Genomic DNA, 23431 nt, shown 5'->3' on the forward strand with positions numbered 1-23431 from the left:
GAAAATCAGATTAATAAAGGAGTCTGTTCTGCCTTATAGCTGCTGCGTTATTTCAGTTATCCTCTGTGAGAGCCCATTTAATTTTGAAACTTCACACATCTTTCGCACTTGATTATTATATTACTGTAGTACAAAGATATTCCAAGCTAAGGTCTGGCCCGGCTTCCGTCTGCATGGCAAACATGCTAATAGCCATTTTCCCCTACAGGGAACAAGGAGTAGGTGAGTGTTATCCCCACCTTACCGATGAGAGCCTGAGGTGCAGGGATATGTCTGATAATTGTTCATAGTTTCACTGGACATCGGTTACACATCTAGAAAGGGCATCTGGATTTTCTGAGTCACTGTCCTGTTCTGTATTGACAGAACGTCTTTGTTTTGCTTCTGCAGTTCTCCGGTCAGTGTCCCTGGAAATCTCTGGCCTTTCTCTCTCTTTTATAGCCCTGGACCAGACTGGCTGTTTAAAGTCTGGGACAGCAGACTGGGAATCAGGAGAAAGGTGCTCTCTCTGAAGGTGGTGTGCGTACCTTGGGCCATGGGGGAACATGTGGGTCTCCATTGGTTATGGGGTCTTCTGAGTCTTCTATGAACAAGATTGAAGCATTGGCCTTCTGCTTCCTTGCTTGTTTTTCCAGTGAACTTAGCGGAATCCATCCATCCTTCTTTTGTCTTCAGCTTTCAAAGAAGGACTTATTCTTCTTGGTGGTGGCAACAGTAAGTCAAAGGTTTCTCTAAGAGTCCTGACATAGTATATAAGTATTTCTGCTGAAAGTAATATTTTAGATTCATTTCAGACATTTTAATGCACAGTCTGTTGTATGAATACCATACCGCATTTCTGATTCGGTTCTTGTTTGCCTGGATGATGGGACACCAAAAAAATTTGTATCAATAACATTTCATCTTTGCAGATAACTTCAAGGAAACACGTTAATTGCAAGGATATATAAAGAACTATAACCTGGGAAAAGGGTTATGCAGTTATTAATAAAATGATTACTGATCACTTTTCTACAGTTTTCCCTTAACTTGAACTGATCCAGTGCTTGACTAAAAGTAGTGTGGTACCAAAAGGAGTTCAGAATGACTCCTCCAGGAAAATAGTTTCTTTGTTTTTAATTACACATACTTTAACTGCTAATTGTGTCGATTCATTTGAGCAGTTGCCAGTTAAACAACTTTAGAAGCTCCAAACTTCAATTTGCCGCAGACAGGCAAGTGGCCTAGAGACCACCTTCAGTGTGATGAAAAATGCATTTTAATTCCTAAAACAGTTGGGTAGAAATTATTGTGAAATAGCAGAAATATTTGTTAGCGGGTGGTGGACACAGGCTTGCTGAAAATGTATTTTTTAAGGGTAGTGGAGTTGTGTTTTGTTTTCTGTTCATTCATTCCCTAGTGTGGACTGTACATAAAAATAGTTCTCTTGCACAGTTTTGAAGAAACCATATTGCACGGAATAGCTTTGTTTCGGCTTTGTTGTGGCAGTTCTTTTACATTGTTTCCTATTACGCCCTCAAGCATTGTCACTTGGTTCTTGTAATGTTAATTACGTCTACAAGATCCCTCTAGCCCTTCTTAAGAATATGAGTAATTTTAAATGCATTAAAATGACTTCCATCTTGTGTGCATATATTAAAAATAAATACACTTGACCCAGGAATTAATCAACAAAGAAGTATGGAACAATGAAGTTAAATAGCCTTTTTTTCTTCAAGGCTGCATTGTGTATGTTTTGCTCACAGTGAAACATTTTTTACAGCGACAGTAGTGCCATACATGCGGCACGAAGGATGCTCTCTCTTGATGGATAGGTAGCAGTTTAAACTGAAGGGTGTTGGTTTTTTTTTCCTCTAAACATTATGCTTTGCTTAATGAATGCAGGTTATTTAAAGGAATTGCAGGTTATTTAAAGGAATATTAAAGGAATGCAGGTTAGCCCTATGACTGTATAATCCAGGAGCTCAGAGCAGACCATCACAGAGGTCCTGTTTGATGCCCTGAACTGTGTCTCTGTGTAACTGGTGCATTTTAAGTATAAAGGACGTTATGAACTTACTGAAATCAGTGAGTCTACACGTGAAGTCAGTACTTCTCAGTGAGATGGCAAATGGTCCATGCAGGTTAAATCCTATCTCTTGGATGTAAACATTAGAAAAACCCTTCAGGCTCTCCCAATCTCCAAGTTTTTCAAGGCACCCCGCATCATTTTTTCGAACATGATATAGGCCCCCCCTTTCTGCACATGGCTGAGCCATCCGCTGCTGCTCCTGTGGACTCCTCCATAAACGTTCTTCTTCAGTGATGTGAGTTGCTGAGAAGCCTCCCTTGCTCCTTTCTTTCTGCAGCGCCTCCCTTATGTGGTTCTCCTCACTCGGCTGGTGGCTCAGGTGTCCTCCCTGGCCCTTCCCCTGCCTCTGCCCTCGTGCCTTGGGGTCACCTGTGATTCCCTTGCTACCTTGGCAGTAACGGATCTGCACTCTCTCTTCTCTCCTTTGAGGAAGTCCTGCCCTCAGGAGAGAATTAAGGATATAAAATAACCACCTAGTGGGTAATAATTTAGCTCGTAGTTGTTAATGTTGCTTTTATCAGGACTTCTCCCAGCGCAGAAATTCATTCCTGCTCAGGACACAATACACTATGTAAAGGATGGACATAGTATCCACAAGTATCAAGTTTGTTTTGCCAGGCTTAGTTTCAATATTTGATTAGTGTTTGGCAAAGCAAATGTATGTAAATGAAACTTCTGACTTTTAATTTAAAAATCGTTGTGTCCCTGACTGTATGCTTCAACGAAACCTCCCAGTGGGACTAGAGTAGACCGATACTCCCAGTGTAAAAGTTAGGTCTGCAGAAGGAGGTATGTTAGGTATGCAAGGAGACAGAAAGAAAGAAACTTTCCTTAATCTCGGGAGTAGGGGAAGGGCAATGGGGAGGAAGCATAAACCTATTCTTTCAATATTCTTCACTTAATATTTATATTGTAGAAGTGTTTTGAGGTCCACCAGTCCAGGTTTCTGCTATGCAAAAATTCTTTCCAGTTATTTAGACAAAGAAAGTCGGTACCCAAATACCTCCTGTCTGCAGTGCCTTGATGTATTGACTCTGGCTTGTGGGAATGCATCTATAGTATCTTTGTATGAAGAAATATAAGTCAGGTGTTACTGTTGTATCTTTCTACATGGTGAAGTGAGAAGATGACTAGTGTACTCTCCTTCTTGCGTACTGAATTTAGAAGTTTAAATAACACTCCTTTAATCCGTTTACTAGTGAGGTGTACTAGGTCCCTGAGAAATTTTCCTATGTAATATGGCAGTGAGAAAGGTGGCAAAAGGATTACAAACTGGTCTTGTTTCCCGGCTCTCATATAAGTGGTGCCTGTTCAACTATGTTACGGCGTGGAAATTTTCTGCTTGATAGGGAAATACAGGAAGCAAAAATTAGATCATTTCTTGAAGCTGCAATAAATTACACTGGGGACAGAGGAGATGGTATATAGGGAGTGCACAGCTATTTGAAGTTAAATTTCATTTGCACTAAACTCCGTCCCCCATGTGCCTCCAATAACTGATTGAAGCAAGAGAGATGTGTGTAAATTATGGTTTCCAAAAGACATGTGAGATTTGGACCAACTTTGGGCCAATTTTTGCCACTTTTAATGTGTCTCATTTTAAGCATTCAACACCTTCAAACATTCTTGTCATGGAAGATTGCATGCAGAGTAACTGAAAATCATCCCACTTATTTCCATTTTCAGGTCTCAGCAACAACATTTCCCTTGATTCTCTCCTACCCGCGAGATGCCGCTTTCTGGAATGATAATTTTGTGGCTGCCACCAACAGACACATACGCTATTGCTTCCAATCTCTCATCTAAAATCACTGAATGACAGGTCTGACAGAAACAAATAGCAGGTGGGTTGATAAATATTGTGTTTGGATTTGCTTTAAAAGTACTTTATCTCCCCTTCTCCTCCTCTTTTTTTTTCTGCTTCAGCACCTTTTTCTCTATAATCGTTAGGATCACAACTTCCAGTTTGCTGGGTAGGTAGTCATGGGTCGCTATACTAATATTATCACAGCTGGGGATATAATTTCACGTTACTTCCTTTGGAATATCATGTGCTCTTGGTTTTTTTTATGCCTCTGTATCATATTCCTTTAATTCCTTTACAAAGGAATGTTTTTCAGTTTTCTTTCCTTTACAGTATTGCAGGATAGACCAGCAACACGCCAAATGGCTTCTAGATCTCTTGCTATTTTAATTCTCTTCTCAATAGGTGCACTTTTGTAGATGCCAATAGATCCCATCTGTGCCCCGGTTGAAATATTACGAATGACGCAGATTAAGACTACGTGTTAGCAGAAATACCTGGGAAAGCTCAGGCAGATCTGCTTTTATAGTCCGCTGGGTTCTCGTTCCACCCCGAGAGAAAGGGCAGATGGGCAGACAACAAAGAGTCTTGGCTTCAGAATTTGCCCCCTCTGTGCACTGGCGTAGAGTTCACATTTGGGAAGTGAGTTCAGAGTTGTTAATATTTGTCCGCTTTTTGCAGCTTATTTGTTCCTGGTCATAGGAAAGCTTGCTAGAAACATGATACCCATAGCTCTAAAACAAACATTTTTTTCCATGTATTTGCTGATATCCATTATTAATGAAGTAAGTACTATTGTATCAGAGATACTTTATATTGAAATTAAACTCTAGAGGTAGGTGTGAGGCATAAACCAGTTACTCTGAGGCTGAACTAGGCCAAGAAAATATACCTTTTTTTGTGCAAGGTTGTCAAAATCCATCTAAAATTATAAAAAGACACATAATATAAAAGAATTAGTGAGACCTAGTTATAACATCAGCTAATTGCATAGCACTTTTTTGCAACATCTGATGAAAGAGCTTACCTGGAATTAAGCATTAGTATCAGAAGGAGGAACTGAGGCAGGGAGCATTTAACAGGTTCCTTCAAGATGACAGAATAAATCAGTGACAGGAACGGAATGTGGGTGTCATCTGACACAGAGTAACAGAGAGCTCTGCGGTACTGGGATTTCTGACAGTGGAAATCTGCCTTAAGATGAAAATGAAATCCTCTAATTTTGTGATATTTGGAGTAATCAGGGGCTTAGCGCCTCCGTGAGAGAAAGAAGAAAGGAACTGGAATATGTGCTTTGAGTCAGTACATGAAGATTCTTTTTAGTTTAAGTTTATTAGGTATTCCTGGAGAAATTGCAGTTTTCTGATGTGAGTGTCCATTTGGGAGTCTGGCTCTATGTTATGTCACATCTTGTTCCTTTTGTCACTCCTTCAGCAAGAGCCAGGAGATGCATGAGGGTCATTCTTTGAGTTGTTTCAGTTCAAATTGCCCGCAATGAGGAAGTTAAACTCGTGGATTTTTCATTGCTGTGACCCTGATGGATTACATTCTGCTCCAAAGGTTATTTCGGAAAGAGAACAGTTTTTTCTAGATGTTTAACAGTATCAGGCATACATAGGTAGCAAAATAAGTATTCTTCATCTTCATCGTCAGGATGAATCTGTGGATTTTAGCTTTCTGAGAGGAATAGGCTTGAATTGGCATTGAAGATAGTGCAGTCCTTTCCCTGTGGCAGAGGAGAGGCTGGAGAGGAAGTTCTTGTGGTCCTTGGTGGTTTGTTCTTCTTTCCTTCCTGCTTTGCTTCTGTTCTGATTGGGAGGCCTGGCATGTCTTTGCTTTTTCAATTTTAAGGAACATTTAGGTCTCAAAGTGTTAGTTGTTCACTTCTAGAGGTGAGAGGCCTGGGAGACGTAGCAGCGGGTTTATGCTGTCCTGTCAAAATCAGGTGGAGGGGGATGAAATGGAAGAATAACCCGCCGAATCACTTTCCTTGAGGATGGAAAACCTGCTGAAGTGGGGAAGTCTGGCAGCCCCATGACAGCTTCCTTGTCAGCCTTCTCCCTGTAAGGCGGCAGGTCCAGGAGGGAGTTAGACAGGTCAGCATGTGGGAAGGTAACAGGGAATTGTAACTGGGAAGAAAGGAGGACTGAAAGTTTGTTGACGAGGTGAGGAAGAAAGAAGCACAAAATCTAGATAAGGATCGAAGTTAATATACTTATCCAAATCTCTGAATCTGCTGGGAGTTCACCAGGAGTTCATCTGTCAGCATCTGCCTAAATCCCTTTCTAGGAGCTTTCATTGGTACGGAGAAGTTATGTTAACAACCATGGCAATGCTTAACCCTATGAGTATTTGTAAGAAAATTCACTCTGGGAAGAAGCAGTGGGAAGCTGTCTGGGGTAATTGCCTCTGTTGGAGAGTCAAAGGGACCAGGGTGTTTCACTTCCCTCAGCTGCTTTGAGACTCCCAGGAGGAACTGCTCAGTTATTAGTAACCCATTTGCAAAAACCTGCCATTAGAAAGGATTTTATTTTTTTTAAATTTTAAATAGCAGTGCTACTTAAAAATAACTCTATATAACAGTATCCTTCCTGAAATAGCAGGGAGGATGTGGAATCAGGAATTGCAGAAAGTGAGACCCTTATGCGACCGAATGTTACTAAGGAGTAACAAGCATTTGTTTCTTCATTCTTTACAATGACATCTTACTTTATGCCATTTAGAAAACTATCTATTATAACCTAACTAGATATGGATTTGTGAATTGAGCTGGCGTAGTTCGAACACAGCTATTATTCCAAAACCCAGTTGTTGTCACTAACCCATCGCATGTATGGGTGGACTCAGCAGAAAGGTGAAGCATAAGTTGGCCACAGTGAGGGAGAACTACTAAATATTCTGTCCCTTGTAACCAGTTCCCACAACCTGGTTTGAAAAGCACATTGGGCACTCCCTCTGCTGTGCTTTCAGGGTTAAGTGGTCGACCATTTCTGTCCTGGTCAAGCAAAGCATTTACGCTCAATGTTTAATGTTACGGAGAGAGTAATACTGACTTGGCTGGATTCACACTGGGATGTGCGGTCCCTTGCTGGCCAGAGGATTTCTGTTGTCTGCGTGGTATTCTAGACTTTTCCATGGGGACTGGCGTTAAAAAAGCACTGTAGAAAGAACTTTGGAGTATTCTATTTATTTGATTTTCAAAAAATATTTCTTAGACTACAGAGAGATTCTGGGAATCTTGTTTGACTGATTGCTTCCATGATTATTGATCTCAGGATCTGGGGGAGATCGATAATAATGAAAAAGATATAGTAAATCTGCTATATTGTCGTTAGACTGTGGTTGTGAATATATATGTGTGTACACGCATGCCTGTGAGTTTAGCTGAGGATATCCTCAGCTAACAATTACTAGACCTTTTAAAAAGTGTTAGCGATCAGTGTGTCCCATTTTAGTGTCCTCTTTTGACACAGAAAATAAAAGCTGATGCTGACAGGTTCAGAGGATAACAAGGACTCTAGATCATAAACCATCAGATTCAAAGCTGAAATAAAACTTCAAGCCAGAAACTGCAACATAAAATAGTTGATTATTTTTAAAGTACTTCAGACTCCCATAAAACAGTATAGAAGTTCTCCAGAACATTATCGAAGTTTTTCTTCCTTTGCTAACAAAGATGAACATTTATATTTAGTTGCTTTGGCATTTTTTCAGGGCAGTTTGGGGCCATCTTATTAACTAAGATTGCAGTCGGTTATCTGCTTTATTGAGTATTTGTTTTCATTTGAGTGATCTTTGTACTGCTTGCTGGATAATTTTTATGTGGTGAGGAAACTCATTAGAGCTCTTACTATACCTGCTTGCTACAGCCGTACTCGTCTGAAACTGAAAAATCCAGCTAACGTGATCTGAATTTGATTGGAGCTGTAAACCAGCACAGCTACCTTTGCTTCATTAAAATGTGGAAAAGCATGTGCTTGTTTTCATTATAATTTATAATTACTTCTTTCTTTTTTTGCCGCTTGATGCAAATTGGAACTGGCCTTTATTCTGACATAGAAGATACAGCATCAAATCAACAACTTTATTTTATCGCATGAAACAGATGGTGAAGATCACAGAGATTTCCAAGAAAAGACAATGTAATTTCAGTGCTAAATTACCCTTGCTGAAGGGCCTTACTTCCAGGAGTTGATAGGGAATACAACTTTATGGTGTATTTCTTGTTCAAGTCCAGGCTTAGCTCACCAGCGGCTATGAAAGATTGAATCTTTGCTTCATATTGTTGTTTCAAGTGTCAGAATCAGGCCACGGTGTAATCATTGGGAGGTTCACAGCTTATTTTAGTGGGCCTTCATTCACAGGGTGGTTTGTGCCAATTATTACCGTGTATAAAGTGAAGAAATAAAGTGATCAAATGGAAAATTCCTGAGCTATTGAAGCCAGGGACAAAGCCTTCCCTGATACACTAAGGATGATTTCCCCCTCTTCGGTGCTGTAGTGCGACAATCATTCTGTGTCTTCAAATGTATTTCTCATTTGAGGAGATAAACAATAGCTGCTTTTCCTCGGGGACAAAAAGGAAAGCAGAATGTGAATACCCAAGCTTTAATGACAACAGAATGGAAGTCTTCCGTGCTGCAAAGTGCCTGGAATACCCATCTCAGCGTAAATGAAGTTTGTATTTAAGCATGTATTTTTTTGAACTGCTAGGAAGGACACATTCTAATGCAGTCTGGGTACAGGTAGGTTTCTTTGTTCCCCCGGTCACCTGAAAAAATTAAAAAAAGTATAAGTGTTTAGACATAAACATCCTGGGAAAGTGAGAATTGCAAGCGCTACAGTGGTTGATGGTAGAAGCATATTCTAGAGCCTCACAGAAAACCAGTCTGGTCCTGGGAAAAAATGGAGTTGCTTTTTAAGGAGAGGACCTAAATATTGCAAGTCCTTAATTGCTGCAGAGGACATGCAGGCAAAGATGTTAAACCAGAAACTAAACACGCACTTCATTAGATTTGTGCTCAGACGAGGGACCACTGTGTGGTACAGAAGAATCGGTTCAGGGTCAGGTGGGCACCTGGTCACAAGATGTTTTGTCTTAGGTACCCACCATGTTTGTCAGTAACTTGTAAGAAACTGCCCAGAATTGTCAAGAAACTTGGAGATACCACTGCATCCAGTGAAGTCAGCCTGCGCACACCCAGATAGTTTGCAGCTAAATGTGTCTGCAAATAATTATCCTGAGGAGAGGCCAGGTTGATTTGAAAGCTCCTCCGATCGATAGATTACTACTTGTGGTTTGTGATGCGTCCTGTCTAATTGAAGTAGCATGCCATCTTCCGTAAGCCAGAAGCAATATTGGGTCTTATAAATACGAAAATCAGAACACACCAAAGAACTTCCCAGCGGTCATTTGTGTGTTGGTGGCTCAGCTTTTGACTGAGCTGTTCCAGCTGGACTTTTTAATCAGAAACCTGCCGGGGCTCCTGCCAGTTCTCCTGCCCGACCTCCTCAGCGGGCTGCCTGTCACCACTTCGGAGCGGAGGATTCCAGGTTTCCAGGTCGATGGTTCTCAGTGGTTTATCCATCACTTGCATATTGAGAGGTTATACTAAATTGCCACAAATTTATGGACTGACTCAGTCGGGATTTTCTGCTTTATACATCTTTTTTGAAACAGAGTGAATGCTACATTTTTTTTGTTGCATCTAATCATAATTAAGACGGGCTTTTATAAGTCTTCTGGGGATCTTTCTACATTTGTGTAAGTGCAACACCTTTAAGTGAATTTATTTTTCTGGTTTAGAGAGTGCATCTGAGATTTTCCAAACTTAGTGTGAATTTACCCAACTTAACTTTAGGCAGTTAATCGAGACACCTAAATTAGGAACATCTACCTATCATCTCATTAAGTTCCCCTTCTGGTTAGGATAGACGGGGTCCAAGTAACATCTGAATTGCCTTCTGTATCTGGATCCCTTTCTGTATAGCAGAGGAGAAGCCTGGAATGAGATTAAATGTCAGAGGTCAGGAGGCGTGGGTCTGTGCCTAAAATCAAGTTCTTGTGTTTAGATGTAGATACCTGATTTGTTAGTTTGATTTTCCACTCTGCTGAGCACTCAGTGGTTCGCAGAGGTCTTATTTTTCTGACTAAATCGCACAAACATTTTCATCTAGTTGCTTTGATATTTCTGCAGCAAAGCCGTTAAGAAGGGATGGCGGAATCACCACTTTTGAAAATCAGGCCACTGACCTCTTTTTAGGTGGCTTTAGAACCTTAGCTTTAGTCATATAGCTTGGAAAATCTCTGATAAAGTTGCATTTAGTGTGTGTAAGAAGGATCAGATTACATACAGGTGTGTATACAATCACATCGAGTTGAGCAATAGTTTCTTTAACCATTGCTTTCAGTGGTAGGATTTCGTTAAATGAAGTGTGAAGTTGTTCTTAAAAATTATTTCCAGCTTTTGCTTGACTTTACGTGATGGAAATAAAAAGATGGCTTGTAGACATTTCTAATACCCAAGTGATTTCTCTAGTCTTTCTTCACCTGCGAAGGCGATAGGGTTCCCAGTTACCTTACAAGTACCAGGTCCATTTTCTGTATCTGTTAATTTGGAAGTGGAACAAAGTCAACAACAAGACTGCTGTTGGGACTGCAGGCAAAGATGCTATTTAATGCTGTATATGCTCCTGCACTGTCCTTAAATAGTGTGTAAAGTTTTAGGGAATATAGGATTGATTTGATACTCCATAGCTCCAAGACTTCTATCTGAAGATGAGCTTAAAGCTTTGCAGGAACTAAAGGGAAGTCGAGTGTTAACGTCAGTGAAGCCAGAAGCTGCCACTCTGTTCTTTAACTTTTGTAACAACTATTCAGTTTATCAGTGATTTTGATGAAACTCTTGACAGACCAGAAGTCTAACAACTGTGTAAGCTGTTTGCATTAATACTGCTCTTTTCTTTCCACCTTATGAGGGAAAACGATTAAGTCAGTCATTTTTAAATTACTGTAACTACGGAGTCACCACAGTTAACTCCAAGGTTGCATGCTATAGACTTAAAATGACTTGTTAGAAAAAAAGAAAAACCAACCACACCAGTCTCTTTAAAAGTGTCTCATGCGTTACACTGTAACCAAGTCCAAATACATGCACTTTTATGGATAATTTCAACAATAGGTACCATCTGCTTAATGTGTTCATAAAACCAAATATTAATTTCCTGGTAAATCAGTTGTAAACCAGAAAGTATTATTATTATTGTAATAATTTTTGCATAAGATAAATGTCTCAGTGGCTCAGAAGGTTAAAGTTTAGAATAAGAGCTGGCATTTACTTTTCTCTGCAATTTGGCTAAAATTAAATTGCTCGATCATGAATCCAAGTCATATTTTATATTTCATTAAAATAGAAAAGACCTGGAAACAATCTGTGGACCACCAGGATGTCTGAAAGTTATTTTCCAGTTATAAAAATAAACTAGCCTTGAATTTATTCACCATCTGTCAGTCTTCTCTTCCTACCAAGGAGCTGAATTTTCAGACAGGTTACTTGCGGTGGTACGGAACAGCTGCAGGAAGCCAGGATACCAAGATTGCTCTAATTATATTAAGACACAGAGCGGCTTTTGGAAATTTGCAAGAGTTCAGTTACAGTGTCTGGGGAGGGATTTAATGTTTTCAGGATTCTCAAGAATGCACACATTTCCAACTGTGTCTGAAGCTCCTTCAGAGGGGATGGAAATTAGCAGAGTGACCTTCCCTTGCTTAATTGTCCTCTGCATCAGAATCTGTGTACGGGTGGGACCGGCACGGGTGAAGCAAGAGACAGTGTTAATCTTATTAAGGAAACACTCGGTGGCAGGAAGAATGTTCCTTTGCCTTCATAACCTTTGGGGACCTTCTGACTTTGCCTCTCTTATTAGTGGTATGCTATTCTGTTTGAGAAAGAGAAGCAGAAGGTGATTTTTAGTACATGAACGAAGTGATGATGATTGTTTGCAGGTGGGCGTGCCGTAGCTGAGATTTACCAGCAAGTTGTCTCTCACTCCCTCCAGGACACGTTTAACAAAATTAAGGTCACCTCTACTGCAGAGAGGGACACGATCAACCTGTTTGTATTCTGAGGTTCTTTTTCTTTTATAATTATTGTAAAGATATGTCAGCGTTAATGCACTCAATAAACATAGGGGTAACTGCATTTGAAAAAGCCCAAATCTTATTTTTCCTGACTGGGATTCGTATTGACGCAGAGAGCTGGTTCGGAAGTGGATTCTCCTCTCAGAAGTGAAAGGAGCAAAGAGAAAGCTGAAAGGCACGACAGAAGAAGCGTCTCTACCTGTATCCCATAATGGATTTGACTTCAACATAATAACAAATTAATGCACCAAAAGACTTTGAGACCAAAACTGTCTGACCCTGAGCTGTAAGAACGGTGGGTCAGATCTCCTTGGAAACCATTAGAAGCGTAGATGGGAAGCCTATTCCCGTATCGCACACTTATGTAACAAACTGAAGAAAATTGCTTTCCAGAATGAATAAAGCGCAAGAACAGTTAAGGAATTATTTGAACAGTATTTTCAGCCTGAAGATAAATGATTTTTATGTATGTCTTTCATCTTAGTTCTTTTATTTGAACAAAAGCAGCGTAAAATTACCATGACATATGCAGGAAACTACTGACAGACTTCAGGACTCGCCACACCAGAATATGGAAGGAAAAAGGAGCCATGAAGTATGAAGCCATGATGTCTGTCAGACTTACAGAAAGACCAGGCCGTGCACCAGATTTATGAAACAATGCAAATAACTTCCTTACAGCAAAATTGGAAGGATATGTCAGATTTTTCCTCAACTTCTTACGTATGCTCTTTTCCAAAGCCTTGCAGCACGGGGCTGTCAGTTCCACAGCTTCGAGTACTGCGCAGTTGAAAGTGTGTATGAGGAAAGGCTGGATGTCTGGCAAATATTATCTTCTCATGGAGTCCCTTTGTGCTTCTGTTACTCCTGGTTCTGCTGTACAAGTTGTCCTGCTCGCAGCAGAGGACTCCTGTGAGTATGCGGGCACAAAGGCTGAAGAACTGGATGCCTGACATTTTATAACAATCTAAGGAGACAAGTCATTATTAGTACATTAGAACTACATCCCTCTTCTTCAGTCCCCTTGGTATCGCTGCTTGGCGTGGAAATTCTGACCCTATTAACATTGGCTGAGTCTGAGGTTTATTTTTGGAAGCTTTTAAAAAACAGCTGGGGAGTATCTTTCACTTTTAGTCATATGCTGTGACTTCTTTTTCGTGTCTGAAAGTTGAAAAAGATCCCAGGGCTCTCCCTGGCCTTATGTGACTTCCATATTAAAACATCTGTGTTCCTAATCTTGTCTGCTTTTTGTGGGAGATAAAAATGGCCAAGTGGTACCTCTATTTGATAAATTTCAAAAAGCTTGATTTGTATCCCAATTCCTCTTAAACTTACCTTTTTCAATTCACAATTTTGCAGGCTTCACTGGAAAATTCAAAATGTATCCTCAGCTTTCCTACTGTGCGCAGTATTTCATCACAAATATGAGGTCATGTCTAGGTTATTGCTGAGTCTTCAGGTGTTTTTATTGTGTGAGGCTTTGGGGCAAGTCTGTCTGAATTTCCGAGTATTGTACTACAGAGCTCCACATTAAAATGCAGATATTGTGTCCCAATCCAATAGATTTTTGATGCTTCCCCTTAGAATTTCTTTTAGGAAATAAATAAATCACTATGTTACGACAGGACCTTTCTTCCTGGAGTCTTATACTCACAATTCAGGTTCATCCTTTCAGCCGCTCTCAAACCTCGTCCATACTTGTGTCTCCTGTATTTTTTTTTTTTATTATTTAGGTATATAGAAAAAGCAAGTTAGATGAGTTCACACCTTTTGGGAGCCATGGCTGTCAGGTTCCCATTCTAGTTCCCTGCTTTCTGGAGCGCTGCTTCTAAACTGTTATACATGGCCAGGCTACCGCACATACAAGTCTTTCTTGAAGTATTAAAAAAATACATTTTTCTCTTTCTAATAGAAGTGCAAAAATCTTTGCTGCAGGGAAGACTAATCTCAAAATATGATCGGCTGGCTTGTGCTAATCCTAGCAATTTGAATAACCCTTAGATTTATCATCTGATTGTATGAAGCCTCCCTATTAATAATTCATAAATCTTCTTGGATATACTTTTAGCAACACCACTGAAGGGGAATTTTTCTTGCTAAAAAGAAATAAATAGAACAGAATGATCTCAAAGGAGCAAAGAGTTCCTGGAGCCAGCTTGCTGGGAAGCAGCTGAGCAGTAACCCAAATTAATTTGTACTTTAGATCTTACTACTCTGAAAGTCGCTGCCATTCAAGATTGCTTTGGTGATATTTGTTATCTTTTAACACACCTATGATAACTTCAGATGACGTTTTCAGAGGTGATAAAAGAAATTAACTGCTCAAACCCCACTAATTTGTAATCGGAGTTACGGGAATCCAAGTGAATTTTTTCAGGAAACAAGCTTTTCTTTATGAAAACTGCCGAGGTTGACTTCAGCCTCTTGAATTGTTCATTTTTGGCCGATAAAAGAATAGGAAAAACCTATATATTTCAGTTCAGTTTTGTCAAAATGTGACACAGCTACTTTGGTTTCAGATTTCGGCTTCACTTGAAATCATCTAAATTTATTTTTTAAAGAGGAACGGGTAGTATAATCCAATATCTCATTTTTAATTCTAACAAATTTTTGAAGTGTTTTGTTTTGTTTTATAGGATCAATCAGAAACCTCCCCAAAACGGTTGTTCAAAGAGCTCAAGGAATGTGTGCCCAAGTCATTTAGACTCACTGCAAATGTTCCTGGCCAGCAGTAGCTGCTTTTATTGGAAACAAAATTACGGGGTAAGGAAAACAAAGTTAATGTGTAAGGAATATTATTGATTGACCTTAATTTGGTTTCTGGTCTCACTTTACAGACAGAAATGAAGAGGAAAGAGCCAGTGCATATACGAAAATCTCTATGACGTTGCTGGCAAGATCAAAAGCCTTTCCTTAGATAATGAGCGCATGGATGACAGTGAAAAACGGTGTATGAATGTTATCTGCATGACACCCTGTAGTAGAACTTTTGGCAAAGAAGTAGTAAAATTTATGGGGCTGAAAGTAAGTGAATCAAGATCAGGCAATGATTTCCATTTGGACCAATAGCTTAAGACTTGGTTACCTACAATTAGATAGTTAAGTCCAGATTTTGGACTTTGGTCACCCTCAAATATGTAACTTGATTTTCTGGAATGCAGAAAACTTGTAGCTGTCATTTAAACCGTGCTTTATAAATTTAGGTTGATACTGTAATGGCAGTAGTTTATTATTACTAACGATTTACTTTGATATATCATTTGTATGTGCTCCATGTGCACTTGTTTGAAAAAAACTGGTGTGCGTAGTTACTAAAAAAGAGTAAAGAAGGAGAATTTTGGTAGAACTGCTAAGATACTGACCATCTTAATCCAAACCAGTAGCAGGATATCTGTAATGAGAATCCATAGAGAGATGGAATTTTCAGTTGGAAACATCCAGACTGAAATGGTAAATCTGTGATCTATCAATCTAGAAATTATAAAACTGAATAAGACTGTCAAGAAAAAAAATAATAGAAAAAAGGGAAGAGACCATGAACAGAGTTTTAAAAAATTGGCTTGAGTATCTTTCATTTTTCTTTGTATGATTTACATCCGATTAAAGCAGCTCAGATCATTAGCAGTTAGATTTAATAACCATACAGTTAAATAAGATGAGAAATCACAGTATAAGGATAGATTTGAAAAAAGTCAACATCTCAAATCTCAAGAACACACGTCCGTAACATTCAACTATTTGCATTTGGTATATGCGCATTTCATAGTTTTTATCTTGCAGAGATTCTTGTGAAACAGAACTATGCTCCTGTTATGCAAACATTTTTAAAACTTAGATTAATTTTCAGCTCATATGGTTTATTCCTTATTTTAGAGATCCGCGCCATTCTGTAACCTAGTGCTTTAATAATGGTTAATAGCCGTAGATGTAGAAGTGGTAGTTCAGTGACCATTTCTGACTTCCTCTTCTACTTTGTTCCTCAGAATTTGAATCATTTGAGAGGAAAAGGTTTTACCTGTCCTCTGGGTGGCACATTGCTTGGGAGGCTAGAGGAGTTGAGGCCGTGGCTACCTCTTGGTTAATTGCAGATACCAAGAAGTGAATTAGTGAATAGACTGTTCTTGAACAATTATTCATAAACTCTCTGCTGCAGTACAAAACTTAGATTTTCAAAATCTTTCAAAATAAAACCTGACTGCCAGGAAAACAGGAAGAAACAAAAGCACAGAGAGCAGTGGAATCCACAAGAATCCTGTGAGTAACTTAATCCTCATTAAACCCATGAAATGACAATAATATTTCCAAATCCAAGCACAGAGGGACTTGAATTCTCCTAAAGGATCAATCCTGTGGAGAACTGACACGCATATGGTATAAATTCTAGAGTCCTCCTTCTGTTTTCCAGTTCAGATACCAAGCTCCTAGCCAGCTGGCAATGAAGAGGAATTGTCAGATAAGGCTTGTCGATAAAATCAGTGCTCAGTCAGATGAAAGCAAGGTAGATTTCCTTAATGTTCTGAATGGATAACTTGTTAAATCATGTTTGTCAGCCCTGATTTATTACAAGTTTTGATCTGGCGGAGTTTATTGCAGATTGTTGTCTCTACCAGCTCCTTCAAAAAAATGTTCCTATTGACTGCACCTTTCGTCCACTTGGGTTACGCAGGCCCCCCCCACCCTCAAGCTGAAGTACAATTGGATGATGCTATCCTTTACAGTTGGATTTGACCCCAGAAGCCTTTCTGATTTAACACCGATAGTCCTAAATCTCACAAGTAGTCATTTTGATGGAAAATACCATGAGGTGGAAGATGGAAAAAAAGGCTAGAGCTTGATCCACAGTCCCAGCTTTATTCTGAGCTGAGCGAGATAAGCTACTGTGACTAGTTTGTGCCAAGTGTAATTTTATATACTTTGTCAAAAAGTGCTTCCATCAGCAAGTGGTGTAATAAACTCCATATAACCAGGTATTTTGGAAGGTTCAGCTTTGTGGCAAGCCTATAATAATGTTTGTTTATTTCATGGAGAAGTCTGATTTCACGGTTCACGCTGAACTGTGGGTAAAATGCCTTCTGTAGAGTACAGTATTACTCACTCAGCGCTGAGGTCTTTGATGAGTGTGTTGAGAAGCCTAGTCAGGATGGGAAGACACACAAAAGGGTATCCTGCTGCTGCAGAAGACAAATTTGTTCAGTCGGAAAAAATTGGCCAGCTAAGCCATTAAAATGATTGCACTCCCATAACTGCCTGGGAAAGGTCTGCTGGGGCTTCATGGCTTTGAGTCTTGTAGGACAGTGGTCTAAATCAAGGACATCATAAAAGTTTTTACTAGCTTGTTTTAACAAGACATTGTTAGAAGTGAAGTACTTGTTTTGTTGCTCTATTTATACTTTATGGGATCCTGTACTACTACCAGTAACAAATTGACAGTTGTTTTTTCACTGGAAGAAATGGTTAATTTTCTTGTTTTGTTTCTTCTCGCTGTTGTTTTTTCCTTGGCCTCCCTGCTCAGCCGTTTGGCCTGAGATCAAGAAATGTATGTGGAAGACATTGTTCAAACTGGGGCTTTCGTCAGGAGGAAATAGGGTCCTGGCTTACACCTTACACACTGAACATAATAGTTGCAATCCAGAGGAGAGATTCACTGATGCCACTAGTTGATTGCAATCTCCGTATATCTTCTTTCTGCTCTGAGACACTTCACGTTTGTCAAAATCAGTATCCCTTGTTTGTCTTTCTCCTGTGCTGCTCCCTGTTCAATGTCCATGAGGATCTGATATTGGCTTCTGGAGATGTTAACTTTTCCTGTATTTTTTTCCTTTTTTTTCATTTTAATTTTGCTGAGGTGGGGCAGAAAGTCTTCCATGCTTTTGGAAGTTGTGAGTCAGTTGTGCAATTTGAAAACAGAAATCAACCAACCGATTTGGACAGGAAGACAATGAGAAATTATTGGGACACCGCAGGTAATTTAATTAAAAATAGGATTTTTATGAGCAGCGTTAATGTGTGCTACCTCAGCTAACCTGACAATAAAGGTTTTGCAAGCTACAATGACATCTGGCACAAGATCGCATGTAGGAATTATGCAGAGGCAATAAAAGGCACTTAATTAGCATTGCAAATAGTATTCCAACATTTATGAGATGTCTGCAAATTTGCATACAGATACGTAATTACATAATTTGCAGCTGTTGTGTTTGTTCCATAAGACCTTGCCATTTTATTAGTAGAATATGTAAAGCAGGAATTAATCCCTTTTATCATCCACTTTCTTAGTAGTCCACAAATATGTGGCAAATCATGGGAACTTGCTACAGGTCTTTTTTGTGGACTTTCTTGTCTTGCCCCAGAATGGTGTGGAAGCAAAACTGTTTCCCCTGCCTTACTTAGCTCGAACGGGCTTTTAAGAGGTTTGTAACTGCACCTCATTTATTGGCAGTTTTTTACTCCCTGTTCATCTCTGAAACCTTAGTTTGCAGGGTCGTGCTGCAAATCTCTTTTGATTTATTCTCTTCCAGTTTTAAAGAGATTTAAGTTAATATTTGTTCTCATTAGTACCTTTCTGATAAGGGTAGTTACCTTGTGTAACAAGTAAACAGAGAAGGCTGGGAGGGAAGGCTATCTGACCAAACCAGAGTGCTGTATATGTAGCTTATTAAATTCAAGGTGAAGCTGGGCAACTCAGACACCTAAAAAGCAAAACTGGACCAAATGATTAGCTAGAAAAAATAATGCTCAATATAACTTCTTATAAATACCTAGTGTATAAGATTCCTTTGCCTGGATAAGCTTGGATAATTTTCACTTACGTACCAACAGACAGAGACATAAAAAATGTTTATCCAAACCAGCTTTCTTAAAATATATCTGAATATTGACTTTTATTATGTTGGCTATATTAACACTTTTGTGGCACTTTCCTTGTATTTGGCTCAGGGGAGGTTTGCAGAGATACAGTCAGTTAACAAAAGGTAGTTCTGGCTACAGATTTTGAACACACTGTTAAGCCAACTGAAGTAAGGAATAGAGAAGAAGTTGTTCTTTGTTTTTGTTTTTTACCATGTTTTTCCTTGTGTGTTTTGAAAGTGCTTTCACTATAATCACGCCATTGTCCCTTCTGCATCATGGAAACTTCCCCTTATGTTTGAATCCTTTAAAGACAGAAGTTCAAAGCAACAAGGGAGTTCAGAGCAGGAGGGAGGAAAAGCATGTTAAAAAACAGTGATTGTGCTCTCCCCCAGAAGAACTTTGTTGTCTCTAAATTTAATTTGTGTTTGGAAGTTGACTGGACTGTGGACTGCCAGTTCCTTCAAGGCTCTTCCAATAGATGAAAGTGGTTTACAGTAATGTAGCCTAAAGGATGGTTTTGTTTACTGACTATGTAATGCTTTCTCATTATTTTTTCTTGTAATCTAAATGACGTGCTAAATGACAATCTGTTTATAGAATAAGTATAATTAACAATGAGTATATCTTTAAGAGTTTTGTTGTTGTTTTGTCTGAGTATGATAATGGGAATTGCAAATGAAATCTTTCTGCCCAGAATGACTGATCTGCCTTACAGGCATTGCCAGCAGTGGTTTTTATGGAGGGGAGGAAGTTGCAGTAACTGAAAGAATAAAATAATGAACCTGCATAAATGCACAAAGCAAAGAAAGGAGCAACAGAAGTTTCTTTTCCTTTAAACTGAGGGGGTGAGCACAAGGATGAATATTGTTCTCTCTGCTGACTGCTCCAGCAATGTTGCTGCTGGTAGGAGCTCTACTGAAAACAGAAAGAATGAAAACAAGATCTTGCTTCATATTGCTCTAACTAGACCTGGCTTGCTACAGTTGGTCTTTACTTTTTAGAAGGGAGTTCATTAAACAGAAGATGAGCTGGCGTCAGCAGTGCAGATGGTTCTGACCTTTCTCTGCACCTCTCACTGGAGAATGGGAAGTTGTGAGGGACTCAAATTCAGACAAAATTCCCCATAACTCAAACCTAGTGCAGCCGAAGTAGTCTAGGCTGGCTACTAGCCAGTACAGATGGAGAAGGTGTCTTAGCTCAGTGTCCATTTTGCTTCTGAACACAAGCTGCTAAGGTTGCATGGTGTCCCACCTGGCCCCAGAGTTACCTGTTGGGTCTTCAGTAATGTAACCATCTCCGGATGAAGCTGAAACTTTGGTGTTGTCACCTCTTCTGTCCTGCTCCATCCGCTGCCCCTCCTTACCTGGCTGGAGCTCTGGCGCCCTTTGTGTGGATTCCATGTGCCAGGTCTCGAACCATCTGTAAGACATCTTTTGCCAGCAGAAAGGTGGGGAACGGTGCTTTGTCATGGCGAGAGAGTTGTTGTACCGAAGTGGCGGAGCTTGGCAATGCTGCAGACTAGCCGGGCAGGGGCTGCCTTCGTGTTTGCCTGCTGTGCAGGGCTGAGGACACGGGCCTCAGTGGTGGACCAGGGCTCCGAGCTGCTGCCTTGACACAAAAAAAATGACGGAAACATTCCTCGATGAATTTGTGTGTCTGTCAGCCTTTCCTCTTTTTCATGTGAAGGAGAACCTTCCAGCACTGGATAGGTGAAGATTAAGGCTATTTTTCCATCTTGTAATGGTGCTTCTGCTTTTGTTTTCTGGTCCTTGTAGCTACAGCTACTAATAGGTACATTCACAGAGGAACTAAAGGTCCATGGCATTTTTTCTCCTAATTAAGCGCCGCATTTCTGAGACGTACGACAGAGCTCTTTCTTCTTAAAAGGTAGGGGAGTTCCTAGTGGTTTGATCTAGTTTCTGCACATTTTTACAGCTTGAAAAGGATTCTTCTGAAGATTACAACTGATTTTTTTGTCAGTGCCATGCCACGTCCCAAATCTAGGACAAACCAATTAGAACCGCATGTCTTTTGTCAGCTGAATAAATCTGGTGCAACAGAGTGGAAACCTGGAAACTCAGACTTTTGCAGGCAGCAGGCTGCCTGGAGGAACCGGCAATATAACGTCCTCTGCAATGCTGAGGCCAGACAGGAGTCGGCTCGCAACCTGTGACCATGTGTCTGCATTTCTTAGGGCTCATTTAGACATTTCAGCTTGACAGAGGCCTATCCTGTTCTAGCCATGGCTTTCTTTTTCCCCCTGGACTTTCCTTTGCTATTAATAGTAAAGGAAATAGTATATACAAAGTCACTTTTTATTCAGCTGTTGAAAAGAAACTGTAGTTACATATGTTTCTGCAGCAGCTGGCACGGTCCTGGTCTTGTCTGTCATCTCTAGATGCTCTTTTTATATGAAACACTGAACTCACGTTATGCGAGCCAAAGAAGTAATTTCCTTCCTTTCAGTCAGGAATAGTTGGTGGAGAAACTCCGCTATCAATTTAATTCATCAGCTTCACTGGCTGTATTTCAAATTTAATAGTTTTCAAATATATTTCTAATTTGCTGCTAAGAAAATTAAAATAAAATTCACAAATGCCTTGCCAGAGGCAGCATTCAATACAAACTAATCTGCACCTCAGGAAGGGATTCAATTTTTTTTTTTTTTGTCCATAACTGCACGTAATTAGTGTGTCTGCAACAAGCATGTAATTTTTATTATCTCTGTAGAGTTTGGCAGGGGGAATACATCATTACCTGCACATCTAATAATGTGCAGCGCTACAATTCATTTTCTGAGATGTCATGCGTACTGAAGAAAAACATTGACTTTATCTCTCTTTTTGTTTTTTTTTATAGGCATAGCAGAAGCCTAGCAGTCCGAAGCAGATGAAAGATAAGGATGGACAATATGTTGGAAAGCCATTTATATAAACAGTAAACAGTAGTGAACAACAAAATCCGGTTCCAAGATCCAATGAACAGCTACAAGTTTCAAAGACTCTGGGAACATCAGGCAACAAAAAAATACGTTCTGGTCACCATCCGGCAATGGTGTTTTAGAGCAATGCTGTTTTAGAACAGCATAAAAAAATGGCAGAAGATGTGGGACATGAGTAAACATACCATTGGTCTTTTCTCTTGGCCTTTGGGCCAACATCATACAATCTCTTAAACGTGCAACTTTACTGAATTATGGATGTAAACATGGACAGAATCATTGGGAAGAAGTAGCTATGGACATAGACCAGCACTGAGAACTGCTGAGATTCATGTAGTTACTTGAAAAAAGGAGCTTTTGATTCAAAAAAGCTTCCTTTTTTGAGGAAATGTCAGGTTGAACAGTATGCTGGAAAAGGGTGTGTGAAGAGGACAAAAATAAAGAGGACAAAAACTGCTTGAGGAGATGATTCCTGAGAGTAAGGAGGAGCAGAATTACCCCTGTCATTAGAGTCTCTCTCTCTCTGTTGGGCACAATTCTTCAAAACACTTTGCTTCGAGGGACAAGCAAGCAAGACTCGCTGGGCCTTTCAGAGGCACTTCTTGGGACCAGATTTGTTTTTCTTGCAATCAGTGAAGCCTCAGGTTTGTTCCCGAAAGCCCACCCAGACTGTGAGGAGCCCCCCCGTGCAGACTGCTTCTCAGCTGTGAGAAAGCATCTGTTCGAGCTGGAGGGTGGGGGTGCCAGGAGGCACGCCGTGAATGTGGCTACTCCTGCATTCTCTTGAATATAGCATTGGTCCACACTTTGACTTTGAGCCATATAAGTAATTTATGCAGGAAAATGCAATTCAAATTGTTACATTCCTTCTATCTGAAGGGAAAACAGGCATTTCTGGTGCTGTTCTTAGTTGATTTCAAGCATTTGTTCCTCAGAGTTGCTCTGAATATAAAAAAGAGGAGAGTAAGGAAAATGTTCTGACAATAAAACGTGTCAACGGGACACTTCCATGAAAAGGAAGTTCTGTAATTAAATACTTGAGGTGAAACACTAAAAACTCTTCAGCTGTTAAATATCCTGTATTAAACTTCAGAGCTAGAAGTCCCTTCTTCAGGTGAGGAAGTTCAGTGGGTTCAGCTGCAGCTTCATGAGACCAGCAGTGGAAACCTATCTTCCTTGCTGAGGGCAACGTGGATTTCTCCCGTAGACCATGACCCTTCTGCAGAATCTGAGGTAATGTTTTTTAGGCAAACGTGTATTTATTCCTTTGGGTTGCTAAGATTCTTTTTGTAATGTAAACCAAATTCTGCAGTTATCTTATTATGAATGCAATCAAAAAGTGGAACTTTCCCTTTTTCTGTGTTAATGGATGCTAAAATAATATTTCAGTGTTTATAGGGGTACCGGAAAGCATCAATTAATAAGTTTATCTGATAAGATGAATTGGGTGCTGCCTTCCATGCTCTACGGTGGGAATAGGTTGTGACTGTCCAGATGTGTAAATGGTCCCATGTTCTCTTCACTTCAGACAGAGAATGGAGCTATTCCTCTCTTCATGATATATATGATAATGACTGTTAATGTATGTCGGATTTGTATAGTGTAATTTTTTTTGGATAGTTTTTG

The 23431-nt window shown here is 39.8% G+C and overlaps 1 long non-coding RNA gene across 3 annotated transcripts in view; it reads left to right on the top strand.

The window, feature by feature from the left end:
* The window catches only part of LOC134516253 (uncharacterized), a 98772-nt gene extending 76611 nt beyond the window's left edge, over nt 1–22161 (top strand). For all 3 annotated transcript variants that reach the window (XR_010071263.1, XR_010071264.1, XR_010071265.1), the window contains exons 2-5: nt 3758–3915; nt 14652–14778; nt 20640–20751; nt 21724–22161. This is a non-coding gene — a long non-coding RNA (uncharacterized LOC134516253). The remainder of the gene's footprint in view (nt 1–3757; nt 3916–14651; nt 14779–20639; nt 20752–21723) is intronic.
* The last annotated feature ends 1270 nt before the right edge of the window (nt 22162–23431 follow it).

The sequence above is a fragment of the Chroicocephalus ridibundus genome, chromosome 5 (genome assembly GCF_963924245.1).
Source record: "Chroicocephalus ridibundus chromosome 5, bChrRid1.1, whole genome shotgun sequence".
In the NCBI taxonomy this organism is placed as follows: Eukaryota; Metazoa; Chordata; class Aves; order Charadriiformes; family Laridae; genus Chroicocephalus; species Chroicocephalus ridibundus.